Consider the following 27,493-nt stretch of genomic DNA (forward strand, 5'->3'; position numbering starts at 1 on the left):
ATGAACTCGCCTTCATCATCACCAAGCACTGTTTGAATCAGCTGAGACTCATCTGCATTGGAAAACTCAGGAATATTAAATGATTTAAAAACACTTTCATAATCATATAATATAGCTGGTCCACTCGTTGACTGTTGAGGTTTGTAAGAAGTAATTTCAACATTAAACACAACCTCAATTTTACCAGTTTTTAGATTAAAAACCCTTTTATTCGGTGCGCCAGGTACATAACCTAGAAAGTAGCCCTCGTCAGCCACCTCACCGAATTTTTGTTTATCTTTATTTCGCACTATGGTGCAGGGTAATCCAAATGGTTCAAAGCCTTCTAAGTTTGGTTTCTTGTTAAACATTAATTCATGACAAGTTTTGTTAAAACGTTTAACAGTCAAAACTTTGTTTAGGACGTAGCAGGCTGTATTCACAGCTTCTCCCTAGAAAAGAACTGGTAGCTTAGAATCTGAAAGCATCGTCCTAGCGGCTTCAATCAACGTCCTGTTTTTCCTCTCAGCAACTCCATTCTGTTGAGGCGTATAAGGAGCAGAATATTGATGTTCAATTCCCTTGCGAAGACAATAGAGATCTAGAATACGATTCTTGAACTCCGTGCCATTATCACTCCTTATCCTCTTGATCTTTGCATCATGGACGTTTTCTAATTTTGTAAAAAGATCTATCAACATCTCTGCTGTCTCATCTTTTGTACCTAAAAAGAAAACCCATGAATAACGTGAGTAATCATCAGTGACAACTAAACAATAGTACTTTCCACCTATGCTCCTCACGTTCACTGGACCGAATAAATCCATGTGAAGTAATTCGTAAGGGGCATCTATGGAATTTACTGTTTTTGATTTATGAGGTTTCTTATGTTGTTTTCCCTTTTGACATGGAAGACATTTGTCTTCCACTTGAAACCTCCGCATTGGAACCCCTTTCACTAGCTCATTTTTAACAAGATAGTTCATTTTGCGATAGTGAATATGGGCCATGCGTCTGTGCCACAACATCGATTCAGCTTCAGATGCTTTTGATAGTAAACACGCCACCACTGCAGTTGGATCCTTAGCACCCATGTCCATGACATAAGTGTCATTTCTCCTTGGCGCTCGCATCACTATCCAATCGTCCGGTATTTCCAAACCTGGTTTCAACACTAAAGCTTCATTCTTGGTAAAATGGACCGAGTGACCCTTGTCGCAGACTTGAGACACGCTCATAAGATTGTGTTTAAGCTGCTCAACATAGTTCACTTTGTCCAGTGTGATCTTCCCATTGGTCACCTTTCCTCGTCCAGTAATTCTACCACCTTTCGCACCCGCAAAATTTACTTGTCCTCCATCATATTCTTCAAATTCAGTCAACAACCTCGCATCCCCCGTCATGTGCCTGGAGCAGCCACTATCAACATACCACAAGTTGATAATCCTCCTTAGCAGCTCCTGCACACACCAACCAAAAGATTAGTTAGATTGGGGGACCCAAGCCTTAATGGTCTTGGGTCGTCCAAATTCACCAACCACCGGAACATCCATCCAATATCTATTACTCCTAACTGGAGTCTTGGATCTTAGACCTGTTGGAATTTGATTTTGAGTTCCACTAGGTCTTTGGTCCTGAGGGTTCCTATGTGTGTTTGGACTATTTGACCTTTTAAAATTTTGATTTTGATTCCAAGAAGCATTATTATTATAATTTCTAAAGCCATTGTTATAAAAATTTCGACCACCATTATTTTGGTATCGATTTTGATATTGACCTTGACTTCTGAAATTATTTGTATTTTGATTGTTCATTCTTGGTGAACAGCTTCTGGGTCTCTCAAATCTGCCTGGTGGAGATCTAGGCTGAAATCTAGGTTGATTTCTTTGAAAACGAGGAACTTGTGGAGTTCCTTTTTCAGCCTTATCCACACCAACAGCAACCGTCTCTGGTTGCTTAGGAGCAGATTTCTTTGGAGAGTTGGACTCTCTCTCCTGCTCTGGTGACTTCTCTCTCTTCCTCTCATCCACCTGTGCTTCATTCTTTTTGTTAGGACAGCAGCTAGCTACATGTCCTTTGGTGTGACATTTGAAGCATGACATCCTTTTCGAAGACTTCTTATCTGAAGCCTTTGAACTAGATTCAGGCTTTGATGATGATGCCATAGAAGGATTTGGTTCAGTTTGCTTAATTTCAGAAGTTTCTTTGTTTTTATTTTTAGCAAACTCTATGTTAGATTCATTTTCAATAACAGCTGTTTCGTTTTTCATGTCACTTCCTTGAACAAAACTAATCTTTTTAACAGAAGTTGAGTTTTTATTCCTAGGATGTGAAGTTTTTGTTTTCAAAACAGGTTTGCTGTTATTATCCTTCTTGGCCTCATCTCTCTCAGACTCATCTCCTCGACTTGCTGTGGAACTACTTGGTGCTGTTGACATAAACTTTGTTAGCTCATCTTCATCAGGTAGGAATGAATAATCATGACTAAGAGGAGGTGGGACTTCATTATAGCCTTGGAATCCCACACTAGTCTTGTCATTACTCTTCTTTAACCCACACATCATATGTTTCATAACAAAAGTAGAATCCCTGAATTGACCCAATTTCTTTTCAAGTTCAACAATTCTGAGTTGAGCATCTGACAACTCTTTGTTTTTATCAGAAATCTCTTTTGTTTTCTCAGCCATCATGTCATGAGCTAAGTCTATGACTTGAAGTTTTTCATTTAATTTGCAGGTTACGGCTTCAGTTTCACTTTCATAACCTTTTATTTTCTTCAAGTATGACGTTTCATTTCTTTTAGCAAAAAAGTTTGATTCTTTAATGTTAGACATCTCGCTTACCAAACTTTTGTTTTGTGCAGACAACCTGTCAACCTCACCCTGTAGTTCACGACATTTTAAACACACAGAATTAGATTTTACCTCTCCTGTTTGTTTGTCAAGGTTGGCCATTAGAGCTGCAAGCTGAGCTTCCAATTGCTTATACTTAGCATCCTTTTCCTCAGCTTCTCTTTCATATTCAGACTTTTGTTTTTCATCTTCAGCACCTGTTGTCTGATCAACCTTCTTTTCTTCAGCTCTATTCTCTACCTTCACCTCAGCATCCACTTTCACTTCTGCATCATCTACTTTAGCTTCACCATCATCGACTGGAGTAATCTCTGCCATGAATGCTTGAGTGACATCCCCATCATTTTCTAAGTGAATGCTCCAATCATATGAACCCTCTCTTGCAGTAGAGATCAACGCCTTTGAGCTAGAGTTGTTTGATGCATTCCTGTTGTTTGAACTCTGACTCGAGTTTTCTTGTTTTTGTTTCTGACACTCCCTAGCAAAATGCCCATAACTTTGACAGTTAAAGCACCTCACTTTGGCCTTGTCGAAACCAACAGACCTCCCCACAAACTTTCTTCCTGTTCTGTTCATGAACCTTTTCACACGCCTAGAAATCATGGCCATTTGCCATTGCAAATCCATCTCTTCAAGATCATCAGGGTCAATCTGATCATAGTCTTCATCTAAAGTAGCAGGATCAGAAATCTTTCCCTGAATATAGTTTTCATAGGAAGCAACAAACGAAGCAAGCAGAGCCATATGCTCTTTAGCAGACTTCACACTCATTGGCATTGACTTAGCAGTAGTACTCTGCTTAGAAGCTGATGTTTTCTTAACTCCTGATGATCCTCCTAAAGCAGCAACAAAACACACATCACCATCCTGATTCACCATAACCTGCTCATTCTCACATGATAAAAACGCAGTAGCAGAGTCGCTAGAAGCGTTGTGAGATGAAGAAGATGTAAGCCCATTGTACACTGCCGGATCTTGAACCTGATCATATCTAGTATCTTTCTTCTTCATGCTGAGCTCATAAGCTCTCAACTTTCCTACAACCTCTTCAAGCTCTTTTGTTTCATAATCTGCTTCACCCTTGATCATTAAAGTGTAGATATCCCACTTAGTAGGCAAAGCATCTAGCAGCTTGTCATTCTTTTCTACGTCAGAATAGCAATCGATCTCATAATTGTCCATTTCTGACATCAGATGGTAGTAACGAGTAATGACGTCTTCAAGTGACTCATGCTTCATGTACTTGAAAACAGCAAACTGCTTCTTCAGTAGATCAATCTTGTTCTTCTTGACATCAGCATTACCAGCGTATCTTTTCTCCAAAGCATCCCACATATCCTTTGAGTTAGTGTACTTTTTGAAGGTATGTTTGATGCTATCAGGTAACGACATTTTGATTGCAGCCAAGGCTCTCTTTTCAGCCTCATACATCTTTTTATCATTATCTTGCATGTTCACATATTCTGTTCGACGTGGTCTGCCCTCAAAGTCGTGTGTTGGATTCACGTAACCATCTTCGATGCATATCCACATGCGCGTATCCTGATATTCAATGAAGGACTGAAAACGATCCTTCCATGTCAGATAGTTTTCCACCTTCATCATCTTAGGTGGTTTGTTGGTAGTACCAACCTCATGCTCCATCTTCAACAGCTCGTTCAAAGTAGACATGTTTGACATTTTAACGTTAACAGACTGAGAAAACCGTACAAAAGTCGTCCGAAAACAGTGGTTACCAAATTACACCGTTAGAATCGTCTCGAAAAGACGAATCCAATGATATATATTGTCAAAAACCGAAATCGGGATTTTCCAGACTTTTTTTTATTTTTTTTTTGTCCTAAAAATCACACGAGTTCAACGGTCCAAACGGTTCTGTCAAACGAGCTACGGATCAAATTCTATTTACGAAACACTGAAAATTTTCCGACGCTTGCCAACTGAAATTCCACCCCTTTTTGAATTTGAGTCCTAACTAATGAAGAATTTCCAAATTTGTCTAACTTTCCTTTAAGTTCAACAATTTGGTCTTTCACAGTTTCACGAGCCAAATCAATGATCTGTAACAGTTCATTGACTTTGCTTGTTAAACTGCTGATTTCTTGTTCATTTGATTTGAGTTCATTTAAGCAATTTGACTCTCTTTTAATCAAAAGAACATTTGACTCTTTTTGTTTTTCCAATTCATCTAATAGACTTACAGGTTCTGATGTTACCTTCACCTCTGTTGTAAGTTCATTCACACCATTCAAGCCCTTTGAAACTTCTGCAGCCTTCTTCTCAACAGCTTTCTTCTTCTCTTCTACCACAACATCTGCATTTCCCTGATATCGCTTTTCTAATGCATCCTGAGATTTAATGAAGGATGTGAAGCTGTTTCGGAAAATTTTTGTACGGTTTTATCAGTACGGTTACGGTAAAACTTGTTTTAAGATGGTTAAAATGGACAAGGTCAGTGAGACTGTTAAGAATTGGCCAAAGCTGAGAAACGTTAAAGAATATGCTGTCTGGAAGGAGGAGTTTGAATCGGTTGTGAAGAGTGAAGATACCAGAATGTGGTATTGTATGATTGATGGATATGTTGCTCCTATACGTCGTGTCGAAGGAAGGGTTATAGTGATGTCTTATGACAAGATGGATGAATCTGAGAGGCAGGTGGTTGATGCTGAGAAGAAAGCTTTAGCTGCAAAATTGTAGGTCCCCTTGAGTCTTATGGATCGTCACAGGATCATCTTTCCAATCAAGAGTGCGGAATCCTCTTGATCAGAATTAGCAGAAAAGTGTAGAAACAGAAATCAGCAATCACAATCAATCGGGTCTTCTATTGATTATCCAAACAAACAGTTTTACAATCAATTCAAGACCTCACAACCTCACAGCCACTATCTGTGATCTTGCCTCTAGAACCCTAATTTCGTTTTTTTCTCTCTCTCTACACTTTCTCTCTCTAAAATTCTCTAACCCCTTATCTTAGCTGCTAATTTCGCTGGGAATGCTGTTAAATTCGCTAGTTAACTGTTAAATTCGCTGGGTCACTTAAATTTGCTGGTAAACGAAGTTAATTTTGCTGGTCTATTTCGCTGTTAATTTCGCTAAATTCGCTGGTCAATATCGCTATCCAACGACCACTAAATTCGCCGAAAAACCGTGGTAATTTCGCTGTGGAGAATTACACGGTCACCAAAGTCGCCTTTGGATTTAATTTCGCCGGTCACCGAAGTTAAATTCGCTGGATCAGATAATTGGGAAATTTAATTTCACCGGTCACCGAGGTGCTAGTTAACAATTTCGCTGGTTTGTCAGTGTAGATGTTAAATTTGCTGCGAAATTGTTAATTTTGCTAGCAAATTTTGGAAACTCAATCTGATCAAATTTTCTGAAGATTTACCAGATTCTTCTAACAGTTTCCTGCAAAATTAAACACCAAATCAGCAAAAATTTTGATAAAAATTTGAAGAACACAACGAAGAACACGAAGAACACGAAGAACAAATCTTCAAATCTTCAAGTTTTTCTTCAAAATCTTCAACTTTCCTGCAACCAAAACACTTAAACAGCAAAATTAAATACGCAAATAGATCAAACAGACCAAAAATTTTCGAAAATCCCAAGAACACAACAAAAATTTCGAAATTTTTTTTTTCAACCACAATTTAAAACCCTAGTTTTCTGCAGCAACCAATTCTGAACCGAGCCTTCAAGAGCCTAAGGCTCTGATACCAATTGTAGGTCCCCTTGAGTCTTATGGATCGTCACAGAATCGTCTTTCCAATCAAGAGTGCGGAATCCTCTTGATCAGAATTAGCAGAAAAGTGTAGAAACAGAAATCAGCAATCACTTTCAAACCGGGTTTTCTATTGATTATCAATCTCACGAATTACAATCAATCCAAAACCCTAACAACCCTAAATTTCGTCCAAGACCTAGTCCCTCACGAAATTGCTCTCTCAAATACTGTTTTGGCTGATTAACCTTAACCCTAATGTCTAACCTTGTTTATATAACACAAGGTTCACAACTGGGCTAGGTTAAAGACTCCTGGGCTGCGAATTGGACAGGCCCAATTCGCCCCCCATAACCCAATCCTTTGGGTTTAGTTAGCCCAAACATTACAACTAACTATTACAAAGCTAAACCCGCTAACTGTTTATCGTTTAACTAATTACAAGATATCCAAAGACCAAATCTAAGCTGTTGTCACAAATATGCACCAACAGAGATGAAGGAATTGAGAACACAACTGGATGAATTACTAGCCAAAGGTTTCATTAGACCTAGTTCGTCTCCTTAGGGAGCACCAATCTTATTTGTCAAGAAGAAGGATGGATCCATGCGTCTGTGCATCGACTACCGTGAGCTTAACAAGGTCACTATCAAGAATAGGTATCCATTACCCAGGATCGACGATCTGTTCGATCAACTTCAGGGGGCAAGCTACTTCTCTAAGATCGATATGTGGTCAGGTTATCACCAACTGAAGGTTAGAGATGAAGACGTGCACAAGACTGCATTTAGGACTCGTTATGGTCATTATGAGTTCCTGGTGATGCCTTTTGGGCTCACTAATGCACCAGCGGCATTCATGGATCTCATGAACCGTGTTTGCAAGCCATACTTGGACAAATATGTTATCGTCTTCATTGACGACATTCTGATCTATTCAAAGAACCAAGCTAATCATGAGAAGCATCTTCGCTGTATTCTTTCACTGCTTCAACAGGAGAAGCTTTACGCCAAGTTTTCGAAGTGTGAATTCTGGCTTCGAGAAGTCCAATTTCTTGGACATATGGTTAGTGAGCGTGGTATCCAAGTGGATCCCGCTAAGGTGGAAGCGGTCATGAATTGGCAAGAGCCGAAGACGCCCACAGAAATTCGCAGCTTCTTGGGATTGGCAGGATATTACAGGTGTTTTATTGAAAATTTTTCAAGGATTGCTGCACCCCTAACTTCTTTAACTAGAAAGAATGTTAAGTTTAACTGGGGTCCTAAGCAGCAGGAGTCCTTTGATATCCTTAAACAGAAGCTGAGCAATGCACCTGTGTTGACATTGCCTGATGGAATAGAAGAATTTGTGGTGTACTGTGATGCATCACACACCGGGATGGGGTGTGTGCTTATGTAGAAAGGCAAGGTTATTGCCAATGCTTCACATCAGTTAAAGGTGCATGAAAAGAATTACACCACCCATGACTTGGAGTTGGGTGCAGTTGTATTTGCACTGAAACTATGGAGGCACTATTTATATGGCATCAAGTGTGTGATCTATTCTGATCACAAGAGCCTCCAACATCTGTTCAACCAAAAGGATTTGAACATGAGGCAGGGACGATGGATGGAGACTTTGAATGATTATGATTGCGAGATAAGATATCATCCTGGCAAGGCGAATGTAGTCGTTGATGCCTTGAGTCGAAAGGAAAGGGTAAAGCCTATAAGAATCAATGCCAAGAGCATTGAGATAAAGAATAGTTTGAATGAAAGGTTGTTAGCTGCACAGAAGGAAGCTGTGCTAGAAGCTAACTATCCTAATGAAAAACTTGGAGTAACTGAAGAACAGTTATCCTATGGAAAGGACGGAATTCTGAGGTTAAGTGGACGAATATGGGTTCCAGTTTATGGGGGACTACGAGATGTTATCATCCAGGAAGCCCACAGTTCCAAATACTCCGTTCATCCTGGAGCTGACAAGATGTACCAGGATTTGAAGGCAAACTTCTGGTGGATAGGCTTGAAGAAGTCTATAGCCACCTATGTCGCTAAATGTTTGACTTGTGCGCAAGTCAAAGCTGAACATCAAAAGCCGTCAGGTTTGCTACAACAACCTGAACTTCCCACGTGGAAGTGGGAAATGGTGACAATGGATTTCATCACCAAGTTGCCAAAGACAAGGAAAGGAAATGATACAATGTAACAACTGCCACTAAAATCAATAATTAGGACAATAATTAGTCAATAAGGAAACCCTAATTGAGACACCCAAATAATTCTGCACTAACCCTAAAATTTTCAGAATAATCAGAATCAGGATCAGGGCCCCTAAAACTCAAGGGGGATAAACCCTAAATGATAATTATCTTCGAAATTCGTTGTTTGAATTAGGAATTCATAAACTGTCGACTCACCAGGCCTATACCAGTGACTAACCTACCCTACCCTAAATTGACATCCCAGGCGATACTCGGGAGGTTCCCCGAATTCGTCCGCGACACGCGGGAGATGCCAATTTTCAGTATAAATAGAGGGCCTTGGGACTTGAATTCTGACACTGAAACGACGTAAAAATTCCAAATAGTCGCTAAGATATAACAGAAACAGTCTTAAACACACACTAATTTCGAAACGCTGCCGCAATCAGGGTAATAACTCGATCGCTATTACGATTCAACGTCCGATCGATTATAACTATCCAACGATTGTCCGAGTGCTGCTCAAATTGAGCTTATACTTTGTTATTCATTGTGATTTTGACTTGAATGTTTGAGTGCTGTTCGAATTCGGACTATGCTCTGTCATTCGTTGTGAATCCATTGGATTGTTAAGTATCGCACTTGATAATAGTTGTGAGGGTTTAATCTCGTGAATTGACGTAACTGCTGAATTAGTTACTAATCCCGTTTGTGTGTGCATTGTTATTTAAATTAGGTTAGCAGGCTAATCAGTAAAGCTTATACTCTGCTCGTAAATCTGCAATGTGAGTCATTCTCTTTTTATCAACTATTTTACAAAACTCCAAGTTATTTTTCAAAGTTATAGTTACAGTGATTAAGTCTATGTAATCACCAAGTTACAGCCGGTATGTGGGGTTTTGTATACATTACTTATTTTCCCGTCACACTTGGACAACGAGTTAGCCAAGGGGTGATCTGACCACAGTCACAGACACCATTTGGACAACGAGATAGCCAATGGGTAGTCGAGTGACAAGTACTGTGGGTAGTTGGTTTGAAATCAGAAACATTGTAATTCCCCTTAATACTGTAAATTATAACAAACAAGTCGTTTTAGTAAACTGAATGATTCACTCAGTATTTCCCCGCTGACAAAACCTTTTTCAAACATGTTTCAGGTGATCTGGTATGAGCAACGGAAAGTGCCACGGAGCTCTCCCAGCTTAGAAAAGTGGCTCAATGTAAATAAATAAAATGAACATGTTTTGAAAATAAAGATTTCCCTGGGAAATCACATTATTGTAAAATACGGGAATTTATCCCTAAGTTATGAAACGAGCAGTTTAAATTATTGAAAGATCCTGTTTTAAAAAGACTTCCGCTGTCGCCTAAATTAAATACCACGGGATTCCTGTCCCGCGGCTCCTGAAACAGGTCAAACCGGGTCGGGGGCCGTGACAGGAAAAGGTGGTATCAGAGCCACTGTTTTAAGCTTACTGATTAAGCTCACTATTTTAAGTACTTAGGAAAATTCTAATTGCCATTCTATGAATATATGCTTATTAACTGATTAATTGTTAAAATTACAGTATGGGTAAACAAAAGATTTCTGCTATCTATCGCAAATTAGATCGTACATCTAAAGAACAGGGAACTTCTTCCTCCAAACCTCCCACCAATTTAGAAGGATGAATCTTTGTCCGTAAGGCAAATTATGAAAACCCACTTACATCGGAGAAAAGGAATTCAATCTTTAGAAAAGGTCAAGAGAAAAAGAAACCCCAAACCAAGAGAGTGAGGTTTAACCCCGAAATTCAGGAAATTAATAATAATCCACCAGGGGAAAATAACTTAGATGAAAAATGGGCAAATCTGTATCTGCTTGCTACCGTAGCAGAAAATGCAAATCTTTAAGCCTTAAACCTAGAAATATTTACTTCCCAGTATATAAATAAATAAATTGGAGTGTGTTCTGTTTGCTGTTTTGTTGTACAAATTGGTATGCAATAAAAATGTTTATTTGTTAAGCTTTGTTCCAAAGTTTTAACTTAGCATTTTGTGCATTTTTACATATATGCCGTACAGCATGAATGAGATGTCGGAAGCATTTCAGAATCTCAACCTCTATCCTGTGCCAATTGAAGTCTCCCACAACTTCACTGGTTACATTGCTGACATAGAGGAACCTCTGGAATTCCAAGCTCCACCGCTGGAAAAAGCAAAACCTAAAAAGAAGAGAAGATATGTAGGGTGGCGAAAGGTGCGCAGAAGGAAACCTAGGAGAATCCCTAAAATAGAAAATCCTGTGAGTGTAAGCAAGGGAAAAGAAATAGAAACCGGAGAAAGTTCCAAACCAGCAGAAATAGGGATAGACCTAAAGCAAAAGGGAATAGAGATCGGAGAAAGCTCTAAACCGCCTGAAGAAATCACATTCCAGGACAAAATAGACCGCCTACTGGATAATTGTGATGTACTAGAGCCTATCAACGATAATCTCTTCTCTTACCCTGTTACAGCCCAATTCCCAATAAACCTTGGACCAGCTATTCCAGACCCACTAGTTCACACCCGACCATTAGACCAAATGGAGGAATGGTGGACCAATGACTGGCAATTCCAAAATATAGTTAATAGTCCCTATAGTTTTCTTCCACAGTTTGATCCAGAACCTATCCCTAATCCGCCAATGAGCTATGAAAATTTAGCTGAGCTACGTCAGTTTGGTGAAGAACTGATAGGCACCGGGAATAGGATCCGGGAAATGGGGGAACAGATCTCTTGGAAGTACGACGAGAGGGAGCGTCGTTATTAAAACTGCCAGTGGACCAAAAAAAAAAATAGGAAGGGTTGGAAAAAGTTTGTTTGTATTATAACTAATATAGAAAAAACTGATTCTGTAAAATGGGCAATAAAACACTGTAAGATAAAAAGTGTGAATTGAAGCAGGTATAATATATGAAACAAAACAGAAGTCAAGGCATCGACAATTTTGATTATGCTTGCATGTTATGCTGATCTATGTGTTTATCTGTGTATTTATCTGTGATTTTGGCATTAATAATTAGACACTAATAATTTCTATTAATACTAATTAGCAGATGGAAAACGCTAATAATGAACCAGTTAATGAAGTAAATCAGTCTGAGCAAAATCAGGAAGATCAATATATAACTAGACAAGATATTGAATACTTTATTGCGCAAGGGATAGCCAATGCTATTCCAGAAATCGTGGCTGCTGTTCAGAAACCTGCCGAACCACAATTAATTCCTAGTAAACGTATTCCGGAAGATAACGGCAGTAACAGCATAAATGGAGGCGGCAATCATGACGATCATGATCCGCAACAAGCCCCACTCCCAAAAAGAATGAAAGCTGCAACACCTGGTTGCACTTACAAAGAATTTCTTGCCTGTAAACCCGCAGAATTTGCAGGTAATGAAGGGGCAACCGCAACACTGCGTTGGTTAGAGAAAACCGAGGCAGTAATTGCAATAAGTAAATGTACTGAAGAAGATCAAGTGATGTATGCTTCGAATCTATTCAAAGAAGGGGCGCTAGAATGGTGGAACACGGTGCTACAAGCAAAAGGAAGAAGGGTGGCCTATGCAATGAATTGGGAAGAATTTAAGAGTCTTGTAGAAAGAAAATTCTGTCCCGAATACGAAAAGGAACAAATGGCCAACAAGTTCCTGAGCCATCGTATGATAGGTGTAGACTGTCGAGGATATACTTCGACATTCTTCGAATATGCGAGGGTAGTACCTAACCTGGCCTCGCCAGAACCGGTACTCATCTCGCGTTATATTTGGGGATTAATCGGAGAAATCCGTAACATCGTTAAAGCTGCAAGACCACACACTATTTACGATGCTGTAGAGTTAGCCAACACTTTAACCAATGAACTGGTGCGCACAAGAGAAGAAGATCACAAGAAGGAATTGGCTCAAAAGATTACCCAAGGGTATCGTATGGGTAATAATAACCGCTTCAAAAGAAGAGGAATAGGGCAATCCTCATCACCTCCTGTCTGCAGAAATTGCAATAAGAAACACTATGGGCAATGCAATATAGTTTGCAACTTTTGCAAGGCAAAAGGACATCGTGAGGAGGATTGTAGGAAAAAGACCAGAATTTGTTATAACTGCGGAGAAACAGGGCATATCAAACCTGACTGCCCTAAGTTAGTCAAAACCATGGATAATAAAGGCAAACAAGCTGAAGGGACAACCAAGAAAAATGCTCGCGCATTCCAGCTGACCACTCAAGAAGCCGAACTTATTCCAGACGTGATAGCGGGTACGTTCTTAGTGCATAACGTCTATGCAAAAGTATTATTTGATTCTGGTGCAAACCAAAGTTTCATTAATACTGCATTCTGCCAAGCTCTTAACTTACCTTTAAACACCCTTAGGCAAATCTTTTCTGTTGAAACGGCAAAGGGAAATTCTGTCAACATAGATAAGGTTTTGCGAGAAGTAAAAATAGAATTGTTAGGTCATAAGTTTTCTGCAAACCTGTTACCTATGAATTTAGCCGGATTCGATGTAGTGTTAGGAATGGATTGGTTAATAGCCAACCATGCTCGAATCCTGTGTGATAAAAATTCCGTAGAAATCCGTACCCCCACAGGAGAAGTAATCCTAATTACAGGAGATAGACCTCGAAAGCCACTAAAATTCATTTCAATAATGAAATTGGCGAGTTATTCAAGGAAACAAGAAATGGTGTATATGATTTCTGTAATCATTAACACTAAAAGTAAAGAACTTCAGGACATCCCTATAGTTTCAGAATACCCAGATGTTTTTCCAGAAGAATTACCTGGGTTACCACCTGATAGGGAAGTAGAGTTTAGAATTCATTTAATTCCAGGTACTGCACCAATAGCTAAGACACCTTATCGATTAGCACCTACTGAAATGCTAGAATTGAAAAAGCAATTAGATGAATTACTAAGCAAAGGATTCATACAACCTAGTTCATCCCCTTGGAGTGCACCAGTGTTGTTTGTGAAAAAGAAAGATGGATCAATGAGAATGTGTATCGATTATAGGGAATTGAATAAAGTCACAATTAAGAACCGATACCCATTACCTAGGATTGATGATCTTTTTGATCAATTACAAGGAGCTAGGTATTTCTCTAAGATAGACTTAAGATCTGGATATCACCAGTTGAAAGTGCAAGAGGAGGACATACCTAAAACTGCTTTCAGAACTAGGTATGGTCATTATGAGTTTACAGTCATGCCCTTTGGATTAACAAATGCTCCAGCTGCATTTATGGACATGATGAATAGGATCTGTAAACCATATTTGGATAAATTTGTAATCGTGTTTATTGACGATATACTCATTTATTCCAAAAGTCAGGAAGAACATTGTGAGCACTTGCATGTACTCTTAACTTTGTTAAGAAAGGAAAAGCTTTATGCCAAATTCTCAAAGTGCGAATTCTGGCTACAAGAAGTCCAATTTTTAGGTCATATGATGAATCACGAAGGAATTCACGTAGATCCTGCTAAAATAGAGGCAGTCACGAATTGGAAAGCTCCACGAACGGCTATGGAAGTTAGAAGTTTTCTAGGATTAGCTGGGTATTATAGGCGATTTATTAAAGATTTCTCCAGGATAGCTGTACCTTTAACTAAGTTAACCTGTAAAGCCGTTAAGTTTGAATGGGGATCTAGACAAGAGGAAGCTTTTAGGATTCTAAAGCACAAATTGACAAATGCTCCAATTTTAGCTTTACCCGAAGGAACCGAGAATTTTGAAGTATACTGTGATGCTTCAAAATTAGGATATGGATGTGTGTTAATGCAACGCAAAAAGGTAATTGCGTATGCCTCTAGGCAATTGAAAAAGCACGAAGAAAATTATACAACTCATGATCTAGAGTTAGGAGCCATAATTTTCACCCTTAAGATTTGGAGACATTATCTGTATGGAAGTAAGTTTACTATCTATACGGACCATAAGAGTTTAAGGTATATATTTGGGCAAAAAGAGTTAAATATGAGGCAAAGAAGGTGGATGGAAATCTTAAGTGATTACGACTGTGATATTCAATATCACGAAGGGAAAGCGAATGTAGTCGCCGACGCCTTAAGTCGTAAATATCATGAAAAGCAAAAGCGAGTCCGTGCTCTTAGGTTAAATCTACAATTAGATTTAATGGAACAAATAAAGGAAGTTCAGGGAACGGCAATCAAGGACGATGCCGAAGGAATGAAAGGTTACCTAAAGGAATTAGAACAAGGAAAAGATGGAATTTGGAGATTCCACAAGAAACGAATTTGGGTACCTAAGCAAGGAGAATTAAGAAATAAGATTTTAGAAGAATCTCATAAATCTAGGTATACTGTACATCCAGGAAATAATAAGATGTACCAGGATTTAAGAAATAATTTTTGGTGGATAGAAATGAAAAAGGATATAGCCGAATACGTATCTAAGTGTTTAACCTGTTCACAAGTTAAAGCCGAACATCAGAAACCTTCAGGACTACTACAACAGTTAGAAATGCCTGTATGGAAATGGGAACTCATAACAATGGATTTTGTTACTAAGTTACCCAGAACCAGAAAAGGTAATGATGCTATTTGGGTAATTGTCGATCGATTAACCAAATCAGCTCATTTTCTACCAATGAAGGAAACCTTTAGCATGGAAAGGTTAGCCAAGTTGTATGTAGATGAAGTAGTATCCTTACATGGAGTCCCACTCTCCATTGTATCGGATAAAGATAGTCGTTTTACTTCCCATTTCTGGACAAGTTTCCAAGAAGCAATGGGAACTCGACTTAATTTAAGTACTGCATATCATCCTCAAACGGACGGACAAAGCGAAAGGACGATACAAACCCTGGAAGACATGCTCCGAGCATGTGTAATTGACTTTGGGGGTAATTGGGATAGCCATTTGCCATTAATTGAATTCTCCTATAACAATAGTTATCATTCAAGCATCGAAGCTGCTCCATTCGAAGCACTGTATGGACGCAAGTGCAGAACTCCCGTTTGTTGGGCAGAGATAGGAGAAAGTCAGTTATCAGGCCCAGAGATTGTGCAAGAAACTACTGACAAAATATCGCAAATCAAGGAAAGACTGAAGACTGCTAGAGATCGCCAGAAAAGTTATGCGGACAATCGCCGTAAGCCATTAGAATTCCAAGTCGGAGACAAAGTACTTTTGAAAGTATCTCCTTGGAAAGGAGTAGTACGATTTGGTAAGAAAGGAAAACTAAGTCCAAGATATGTTGGACCCTTCCCAGTGATCCAACGAATAGGACCAGTAGCTTATCGTTTACAACTACCAGAAGAATTAGCTGGAGTACATGATGTGTTTCATGTATCCAATCTCAAGAAATGTCTATGTAACGCTCCGCGTTTTTGATCTTTCTATTTATAGCTTTATGGGCTGTACTTTCTAATTTCAGTCAGTTGTACTCTCATTTTACCCTATTTTGTATTTCGAGACTTGAATCATAATGAAAAATGCATTGTTTTAATCATATGTTTGTTTGATTTCTATGTTGTGGAATTAAAACACGTCAAACTATGTTAAACACGTAAAAACAGTGGAAAGATATCCTAATCTTGGCTCTCGAAACAAGTAAAATATCAAGAGATTACCCTAAACCGGACAAAAATCGGGAATTCGTACGTTAATTCGGTAGTTTACCAGAAAGTTGGGTTAAATCGAATAATTACAATATTTATTAATATTAAATAATTAATTAGATTAAATAAATAAATTATTTTTATTTATCATATTTTATAAAATAAATAAATAAAAGGAATTTTAATTGATTTTAGTTAGTTTAGGCTAACTAAGTTAGCTCAAACCTTGTGAACATAAATTTATAACCAACTAACTGAGTTTGAAAACTCAGTTAGTTCAGTTAAGTGTTAAATAAAGCAAAAAGGGGGTTTTCTGTATAACCCGGCCCCTTAGACGACTCGAACCGGCGACCTCTCGTCCAACAAACGAACACTTAACCACTCGGCCGGGCATGCCACATCCGGTTATTCATGGAAACAAATTTGATTTATGCACGATTTCACAGTTTTCCTTTTTAAACCTTGCCGCCCAAATCGAAACCGTGTTGACCGAATTCCTTTCCTTTTCTTCTTCGCTGAACTACCGGAATAACAGCCATTCCGCGTTTCCCTTTTTTTTTCGATCAATCATTACCAAAAATCCCGACCCTTCCTTATTCGATTTAATCACAACCATAATCATCATCGGTTTCCATGATTGCAAGACCTTCGGGAATCCTATATAAATATCGAACTACCCCACACCCATTTCTTGACACCTCAGTCCGATAAGACTTTTCGACACCCTCACAAACCCACAACCTTTTACCATCCTCTGTTTAACCCGCAACATCTTTTCGCTCAAACCGCATACTCGTCGGAGAAGTCGGGTCGTCGCCGGAGAGTTACGGGCCTCGCCGGACCTGCAAGTGGTCGGAGACGTACCGACGCCGGAGTTTACGGAGACCACGACGGAGTCTCGTTCCCGTATCAGTTCGGTATGTTCTCTTGATTGAATTGATTCGTTTTTTTTATTTATACGAAATGGATCCTTAACAGTTTAATATCAAGAACAAACAGCAACTGAATTGTGAATTTGAAACCCTTTTTATGATCATGTCTGTTCTGTCGATTTGATAAGAAAAGATGATGACGTCACTTTTATTCAAATGATATAAAACTCTAGCATTTTCACATAAGTTCAATGTAAAGCAGTGGATGAGTTCATGTTCTGGTTCGATTGGTTTATAAACAGGAAGATGACCATCTGTTCAAAGGTTTTAGTATTATATCAAATCAAAACACATAACAGAGAAATAAGGGTTATGATTAACTCTGACGAACACGGAGGTCACGAGTTCGAACCCGGCCATCCTCATTTTTCCTTCTCCTTTATTTAATTAACCTTCTTTTCATGATGATATTTTATAACGGTAAGATAAATATAAGATCTAAATGATTATTAAATTATTATAATTCTATAACATTAAATGTCAATAAAGCTAAGTTATAAACTTAAATAATTAAAGATGAAATTTATTTGTGGAAACGATTCGAAATTTAGAACTTTATTAACTTAGAAAGAATAACGAGATTGTTATATGGTATTTTAACGTTTAGGGAAATCCCGTTCGTTCTCTTGGACTATTCTCATCTTTACTCGTGCGTACTTACAAGAAATCGCAACGCAATCGATGTGAGTATACTCGATCCCATTTTCGTTTTAAACACATTTGGGTGCAACATGTATTCCATATTCAAATTACACAACACTTGAGTCTTGTTTTAATCACACTCTATCCACATTTAAACATGAAATAATTTGATGCTTGTTAATCTCTTATGCTATGCAAGTTGAACGTGTTAATCTCAATGCTCTTGAGTCTTGGGGTATTGCGATGTTGAACGATATGTGAACCATATGTGAACGATGTTGAACGATATGTGAACGATATGTGAACGATGTTGAACGATGTTGAACGATGTTGAACGATGTTGAACAATGTTGAACGATGTTGAACGAGGTTGAACGATATTGAATGACAAAGTAGTAACATGTATCATTTTATTCATGTTGGATATGAGTACATTTTAAACATTTTATTCTACTATGCTATGTATCAAACTTGTATACTCGCCAACGTTTTGTTGATTGTACTTTAATACATGTTGCATGTTGATAGATGAAGAATTCAAGAATTAAGTTAGGGTGGACTAGAAACTCACCTAGAAAATAAACTATGGTTGAAAGATGATTTATGATTTAATCATGTTGAGACAATGTATTGTTCTTTAGTTTTAATAAAATGATTTAATTCATATTGTCACAATAGTGTTATGTTGTTTTGAGCAATTTGTTCGTCTCATCCTGATGTTTCCGCCATCGGTTGGGGTGTGACAGTCTATCAGACGAATCCCTGGTAGTACCTCTTCAAGATATAGAGGTAAATGAAAAGCTGAAATTCATAGAGAAACCCCTACAAATAGAAGATCGGAAGATTAAATTTCTCAAACATAAACGACTAGTGTTGGTCAAAGTCAAATGGGAATCCAAGAGAGGACCAGAATATACTTGGGAACTGGAATCAGAGATGAAGCGAAAGTACCCTCATCTATTTCAGTAAATCTCGAGGACGAGATTTTTCTCAAGGTGGGGAGGATGTAACAACTGCCACTAAAATCAATAATTAGGACAATAATTAGTCAATAAGGAAACCCTAATTGAGACACCCAAATAATTCTGCACTAACCCTAAAATTTTCAGAATAATCAGAATCAGGATCAGGGCCCCTAAAACTCAAGGGGGATAAACCCTAAATGATAATTATCTTCGAAATTCGTTGTTTGAATTAGGAATTCATAAACTGTCGACTCACCAGGCCTATACCAGTGACTAACCTACCCTACCCTAAATTGACATCCCAGGCGATACGCGGGAGGTTCCCCGAATTCTTCCGCGACACGCGGGAGATGCCAATTTTCAGTATAAATAGAGGGCATTGGGACTTGAATTCTGACACTGAAACGACGTAAAAATTCCAAATAGTCGCTGAGATATAACAGAAACAGTCTTAAACACACACTAATTTCGAAACGCTGCCGCAATCAGGGTAATAACTCGATCGCTATTACGATTCAACGTCCGATCGATTATAACTATCCAACGATTGTCCGAGTACTGCTCAAATTGAGCTTATACTTTGTTATTCATTGTGATTTCGACTTGAATGTTTGAGTGCTGTTCGAATTCAGACTATGCTCTGTCATTCGTTGTGAATCCATTGGATTGTTAAGTATCGCACTTGATAATAGTTGTGAGGGTTTAATCTCATGAATTGACGTAACTGCTGAATTAGTTACTAATCCCGTTTGTGTGTGCATTGTTATTTAAATTAGGTTAGCAGGCTAATCAGTAAAGCTTATACTCTGCTCGTAAATCTGCAATGTGAGTCATTCTCTTTTTATCAACTATTTTACAAAACTCCAAGTTATTTTTCAAAGTTATAGTTACATTGATTAAGTCTATGTAATCACCAAGTTACAGCCGGTATGTGGGGTTTTGTATACATTACTTATTTTCTCGTCACACTTGGACAACGAGTTAGCCAAGGGGTGATCTGACCACAGTCACAGACACCATTTGGACAACGAGATAGCCAATGGGTAGTCGAGTGACAAGTACTGTGGGTAGTTGGTTTGAAATCAGAAACATTGTAATTCCCCTTAATACTGTAAATTATAACAAACAAGTCGTTTTAGTAAACTGAATGATTCACTCAGTATTTCCCCGCTGACAAAACCTTTTTCAAACATGTTTCAGGTGATCTGGTATGAGCAAAGGAAAGTGCCACGGAGCACTCCCAGCTTAGAAAAGTGGCTCAATGTAAATAAATAAAATGAACATGTTTTGAAAATAAAGATTTCCCTGGGAAATCACATTATTGTAAAATACGGGAATTTATCCCTAAGTTATGAAACGAGCAGTTAAATTATTGAAAGATCCTGTTTTAAAAAGACTTCCGCTGTCGCCTAAATTAAATACCACGGGATTCCTGTCCCGCGGCTCCTGAAACGGGTCAAACCGGGTCGGGGGCCGTGACATACGATATGGGTAAGAGATGATAGGTTGACTAAGTCAGCACATTTCCTACCCATTAAGGAGACTTATAGCTCCGACATGCTAGCCCAATTGTACGTAGATAAGATTGTATCTTTACATGGCGTGCCTGTGTCTATTATCTCTGACAGAGATACTAGATACACGTCACACTTTTGGAAAAGTTTCCAACAATCTTTGGGCACGCGCTTAAATTTCAGTACGGCTTACCATCCTCAGACGGACGGACAGAGTGAGCGTACAATCCAAACCTTGGAAGACATGCTTCGTGCATGTGTGATTGACTTAGGTGGTAGTTGGGATAACCACCTACCCTTAATCGAGTTCTCATATAACAATAACTACCATACGAGCATTAAAGCTGCTCCTTTCGAAGCCTTGTATGGTAGAAAGTGCAGAACGCCCGTCTGTTGGGCGGAAGTCGGAGATGTCCAGTTGACAGGACCTGAAATAATCTTTGAGACGACGGACAAGATTGTCCAGATTCGTGACCGTCTGAAAGCTGCCCGAGATAGGCAGAAAAGCTACGCAGACTTGAAGCGTAAACCTTTTAACTTCGAGGTAGGTGACAAGGTATTGCTTAAAGTATCACCCTGGAAGGGAGTGATGCGATTTGGTAAGAAAGGCGAGTTAAGCCCGAGATACATTGGACCCTTCGAAATCATCGAACGTGTCGGATCGGTTGCCTATAAGTTAAACTTACCGAAAGAGCTCAGTAGTATTCATAATGTTTTCCACATCTGCAATCTGAAGAAGTGTTTCGCTGATGAATCACTAGTTATACCGCATACAGATGTGCACATAGACGAGAGCTTGAAGTTTGTTGAAAAATCTGTGTCGATCGAGGATCGACAGGTTAAGAAGCTTCGAAGGAAGCATGTACCGATTGTAAAAGTTAAATGGGATGCCCGTAGAGGCCCCGAGTACACATGGGAGGTAGAATCCACAATGAAAGAAAAGTACCCTCATTTGTTTCAGTAAATCTCGAGGTCGAGATTTCTTTTAAAGGGGTGAGGATGTAACACCTCGAAAATTTGTGTTCAATAAATAAACGACACATGTCACATACAATAAAGGCATTATAAACCCGGAATTAGTTAAAGATGTATGGCAGGATTTTTAAACACGTCGACATATTAATTTATACCTCTGAACGACTTTATTATGAAATCCCAAGACCCTAACATGATTAATAAACATCTAGTATACCTTTAATCCGGTGATTACTAATAATTAAAGGATGTCAAATTTGCAAGTATGGATCCTATGAAATAATGCTCAATAAAAACTTTTGTGTATATTTTCCATCATAATGCAAACCAATGATACATTGAGATAGGAAGGCACAACTGATTAAGCATGGGTAAAAAGGGCCTCATACTGGCATTTCCCTGGCTAAAAAATAATGCTACAAGTTGCCTGTTCAATACATGAAAGGTTAATTTTTTTGCTTTCTGGCAAGGGCTTACGAACCGTAAAGGTCCTCCTTATGGTCCGTAATACGTGAAAGGTTAATTGTTGCCTTCTGTCAAAAGCTTACGGACCGTAAAGGTCCTGCCTTACGGTCCGTAAGGGGTGCCCAGCGACAGCAGCTTGGCTGTTGGCAGTTATAAGAGTTTAACCGACTTAGTAAGATATTTTCAGCAACATGGGCGACCCCTAACTGTTCCTAGGCACTAGGAAACACTTGTAATGATCTGAGTTCCATGCTAGACTTGCTTGGCAAAGATCTAAGGTGTTTAGAACACTATAAAAGGGCCTTGAGTTGCAACATTGTGTTCACTCATCATTTCTGCATTTGTGGAGCTTTCTGGAGCACAAGTGTCTTCCCTAAGCCTTTCTAATCGTGCATAGGACTTCAGTAAGTTTGCTTAACCCTTCTTAGTTAAGTTTTTGCTTAGTTTTAGCTTAAAAGTCAAACCGTCGTAATTAACGGTTGACTTAACGATTAATCACTAATGGTCCAGTGATTTGTCGAATCAAAGGTAGTTATAAGTTGGTAATCATGTGGGCATTAAACCCTTAAAAGGGCACCCTCTGATTCCCAATCTAACTAGTTCAAATATCGGGTCAAAGTTGCTTAGAAAAAGTCAACAAAAGCTTAATTTTTGATTCAACGCATAATTAGCAATGTAGAAGGCATATAACCTATTTTATCACTCATATAACTTGATAATAAGTATAAGAATTGGTCTAAGCTTGTTTGATCCGACCATTTTCTGTTTTGACCCGGTTCGGAACCGTAAGTCGCAAAACTTTGACTTTTGCTTTGACTTCAGTTCTGACCCGTTTTAGTAGAATCTAGAAATGCCTTAGGACTCCCTTAGGACCAGGTTACATGATGGTATGACCCTCTGTGACTGGTTCGTTGTTTGTCCGAGTCGTTTGCACATTTCCGTTATATGCTTAAAAGTTGACCATAATGCCCTTTTGACCTTAAAACGAGAATTTTGGATATGTGAAATGACAATAACCTTAGTTACTGATTTCTAAACATGTTCCTAAAATTTCATGTCAATTCGAGGTCTAGAATAGGAGTTATGCTAAATAGCGCAATTAAGAAAACTTTTGTTAATTAAAGGGCGCACTTAGCATAAAGCCTATCTAAACCCAAATTTCGACACCAAAACTTTTACACACTGATGTAATATAATATTTTGGGATTTTTAAAGATTTTTAATTATTTTTTTACCTGCTCATAACCGAAGGTTATGACCTTGATTCGGTAAATACCGAATATACCCTTTTCGGACATAAAATGGGTTCTACATAGTATTTTGACGCCAATCCAATTGCTACTGATTCTAAATAATAAATAAAGTATTTTGAACTTTATAACCTGATCAGAAAACTAAGATTTCCTGTATAACCCGGAAATCGCTTAAAACGACTTTATACGCGTATTAAACGCATAGTTTGGGTTAAAACCATTTTGTCACATAAGGTTTATCACCTACTGGTATAACTTGTTAAAGTAAGTTATTTTACTGATTTATTCAGACTTGAATCACAGGAGTGAAATTAATCACTTTTATAATCTTTAAAATGACCAAAATACCCCTACGGGGCGTATATTGGGATTAAACTCGTTACGGTCATAATGGAAGGTATCCTACTGATATCACAACACATTTAGAGCATATTGACTTAGGAAACCTGTATAGGACTCTTACGGTTACCCGTTACGTCATTTACGCGTTCGGTTCGGTTTATGTAACTAGTTTACATAAATTAGCCGAAACGGGTCCAACCTTGTCGTTTTTATCTCAAAATCCAGAATGTGGTTGGATTACCCATAGTATACAAGTCTTCTAACTTGTCGGGTCTAAATCACATTCTACTCCGGTCTTCACTTATTCGTGCGTTCGAACCGTATCTTTCGTTAAAACTAACCGGTCTAAGTTTAGGCTTAATTAAAGACCCGTTAGGATTCTAATAGGTTGTTATAAACCTTCGTTCCAAAATAGGAGACCCGGTAAAAGCTACTTGCAATTGCTGTTTGTGAAATATTCTTTGCAAAGGTAAATACTTTTAACTTATTTTCCCTTATATGGGCTTGGGGTACGGTATATAAAATACCGCTTGGTCCAGCATTGAATCTTTAATCGAATAGAGATTAAATCATTGATATGCTTTGTTTTGAATGTTTTGTTTGCTTAAAGCCTTTGGGGGGTTAATGACCATGTCCCGGATATCCTTGGCATCATCTTACGAGATGGCCACGACCTGAGCGCGGGGTGTAGGCGTACACCCGTCGGCGCATAAGTGAATAAATAAGGTGGTGTGTCTACTGATCTTTAACCCGGACTACGGAATGGGCTACTGAACGCATAAGGAACATGTAATTCGTTTACAAGTATTATATTAAAATAATTATCGCAAGTTATAAAAGTTTGTGCCACGTGCATTCAAATCAATTTTATTAAACTTTTCAAATGAGTCGGTTGAATGTATTTACTAGTGTAAACTGACGTATTTTCCCAAAAAGGTTAAGTGCAGGTACTAAGCGAACTAGGCTGACTTTCTCCTAGCTTCCTCAATAAGTCCCGCAAGCTTGGATGTCAAACTGTTGAACATATTTCCTATTTATTTTTGGATCCCCTGTGGATTAATTTCGACTGTTGTGATACTTGATATTACAATTTATTAAAGTTGAAATATATCTATCTTTTGCTTCCGCTGTGCATTTAAATATTGTGTTGCTTGACTGTAATGTTACCAACTACGTCACGATAGTCCCCCACCGGGCCCACCGGTGAAACGTGTGAAAAATCGGGGTGTGACAATACAAAGTCTTCTTCTAAGCGAAAATGAAACCGGTAGTAACAATCGTCCACCGAAACTGATGCATATGAACGAGTATCCCGGTTGGGAAGAAAGATTTCATACGTATGTTCTTGGGCAAAACACGGAGTTATGGTTATCTTTTACCACAGAATTCGATCAAGCACTTGAAGAAGCCGGTTCAAATGCTGCAACATTTGGAGATCTTTCTGCTGAAGATAAAAAGGTATATGATTTAGAAAAGAAAGCATATTCAATTCTAACTCAAGCCTTAAACAAAGATATTTATCATCAGTTTGTGAGATTCAAAACGACAAAAGGTCTATGGGATGCATTAAAGGCGAGAGGTCACGGAAATGCATCGTCACGAAAACTGAGACATGATCTGCTCAAAAAGGAATTCGACGGCTTCATGTGTATGGAAAGGGAGTCACTGGGAGATCTTACAAGTCGATATTATTATCTGTTGAGTGAAATGGGTAATTTTGGGGTAGTGGTAACACCGGAAGAAGTTGTCACTAAGTTTGCCGATGCATTACCAGTTCAATGGAATGGTTTCTTGGAGATTCTGAAGTATAATGGCACGCTGGCTACAACCAACATCCATGATTTCATTCAACTCTTGGAGAACAAAGATCAAGAGGAAATCAGGAAGGCAAAAAGAGTGCCGGTTCCACAAAATCCCGAGATATACTATGGAAACTGTGGAGGGACCAGCACAGTTGCAAAACCTGCTCAACATTCTTAGCTTCAAACGGCTTTTGTCTCGAGCACCGATATGTATGGAACACCAAAACCAGCTGCCCCAGAGCAAAGCTATCAGTCTACTGGAGTACCGTCATTTCTTGATCCAAACTACAAAGGTCAACAACAAGCCTGTTATGGAAGCACTTCATCAACAGTCAACGCTGGTCAACCAACTAATTCAAACACAGTTCGGCTAGACACTTCAAGTTTCTCAAAAGTGAGTGTTGAGGTGGCAAAGGAAGATATGGAGCTGTTAAACACTTTGGTGAGCGCCTACTGTGGGTTAGTAGCAGGGCAAATTGGGAACATCAATTTGACTCAGGAAGATTATCAGCAGATAGATAAAGATGAAATGGATTTGATGGATATCAAGTGGGAATTTGCTAGTGCTGTGAGGCGAGCAAAAGATTTTATGGAAAGAACCGGTAGAACCAGCTTGGAAAGCAAGAAGGACACCAAGTATGGGTTCGATAAACAAGCGGTCAAGTGTTTCAATTGTGGTGAACGAGGTCATTTCAAACGGGAATGTACGAAGCCAGCTCAGCGTGGGAACCAGAATCCGTTCAGAAATCAAGGCAATCAACTGAATCAGACTCAAACCAGGAATAATGAGCGTGCCTAAATGCCTGCAAACAATACTCATCAAGCAGGTCCATCAAACAACAACCGAGCTCTTGTGGTGCAAGTTGATGAAGGTTGTGACTGGTCGATTCAACTAGGTGGTGGTGATCAGGGTGGTACAGCTTGTTTTACTAAAGTTGTCAAAGATCTAAAACACGCATGTGGTGGAGAATCTTCTGATGAAGACAGTTCTGGTTATAGTGGAAGCTCAGATGAGGAAACCTCAAGTTCAGGAGAAGACGACACGGATGAAGTGTCACATGAGTCCATTGATGCAGATGTTGAAGAGCTCTTAAGGGAAGCTAAAGCAGGAAATGACAGAAGATCTATTCTGGTGGATCAAGCTGCTTATTCTTCTTCTTTGTCTTTTCATCATTCAGCCTTTATGGCTAATGTTGGCAGTTCGTCAAGTCAGGTATGTGTCGATGAATCTAAATCTGATAAATGTGATAATTGTGTTGATTTGGGTGGGAAATTGTCTGACTTGCAAAGCAAATATGATGATTTGCAAAGCAAGTATGACGTGACATTTATCCACAATCAAAGTTTGATCGTGGATCTTGCGAAATGCACAGAGGCCAACTTGTTCCATAAAAATCATGAAAAAGAATTTAAGAAAGTAATTGACACATTAAAGGAAGATAAAACCGAGCTAGTAAAAACAATTTCAAGAAAACAAACTGCTATAAACAATTACATCACTAGGCTCGAGGAAGCACAAAAGGAGTTGGCCTGTGTCAAGTGTGAAAATGAAGCGATCCAGCTTAGGATAGATAGTTACTCAAACTCTAGGTATGTGCTGGATCACATCATTGACATACAGAAGGAGAAAAGGGATGTCACGTGCATTGGATATAAGAAGTGTCCTCCACCGTACAGACACAATTATACCGCAATGCCTGATGAGGAAGATAAACCTCAATTTGAGCCATCTGTTCCTTTAAGTGTTGAGGAATTTGCAGCTGGACTTGGTTACACAAAGGAAGTGTCATCAGACTCGGATGGGTCAGCAGATACGAAAGTATCAACTGCTGAACAAAATCAGGATCCTCCAGACATTGTTGAGGATGCTGATTCTTCAGATGATGAATCCGATGATACTGACTCTGCACAGTCTGAAGCAGTTATCAAAGAAGAGGACATACCTCTCGAGAATCACATTCTGTGTGATCCTCCTGCAAAACCGGCTAAGACTGTTCAGGTTGAGTCCACTTCTGCACGAGAATCTGAAGTGTGAATTTGCTATACACTCTGGTTGGTGATGATAAAGTTTATTCAAACAAAGATTTTCCGATTAAAAATGTCAATCAATCTTTAATCTGTAAAGTTTTTGAGGATTCGACAAGTAAGTTTTTGGGAGAGTCGAGTTCACAAGTTGTGGTAACTCAATGTCCTCCGATTCCAAAAGCTGAAATTCGAAAACAATGTGGCAATAAAAAATTACCAACAGAGAAAATTCAGC

Source organism: Helianthus annuus, chromosome 11, assembly GCF_002127325.2.
Source record: "Helianthus annuus cultivar XRQ/B chromosome 11, HanXRQr2.0-SUNRISE, whole genome shotgun sequence".
NCBI classification, from domain to species: Eukaryota; Viridiplantae; Streptophyta; class Magnoliopsida; order Asterales; family Asteraceae; genus Helianthus; species Helianthus annuus.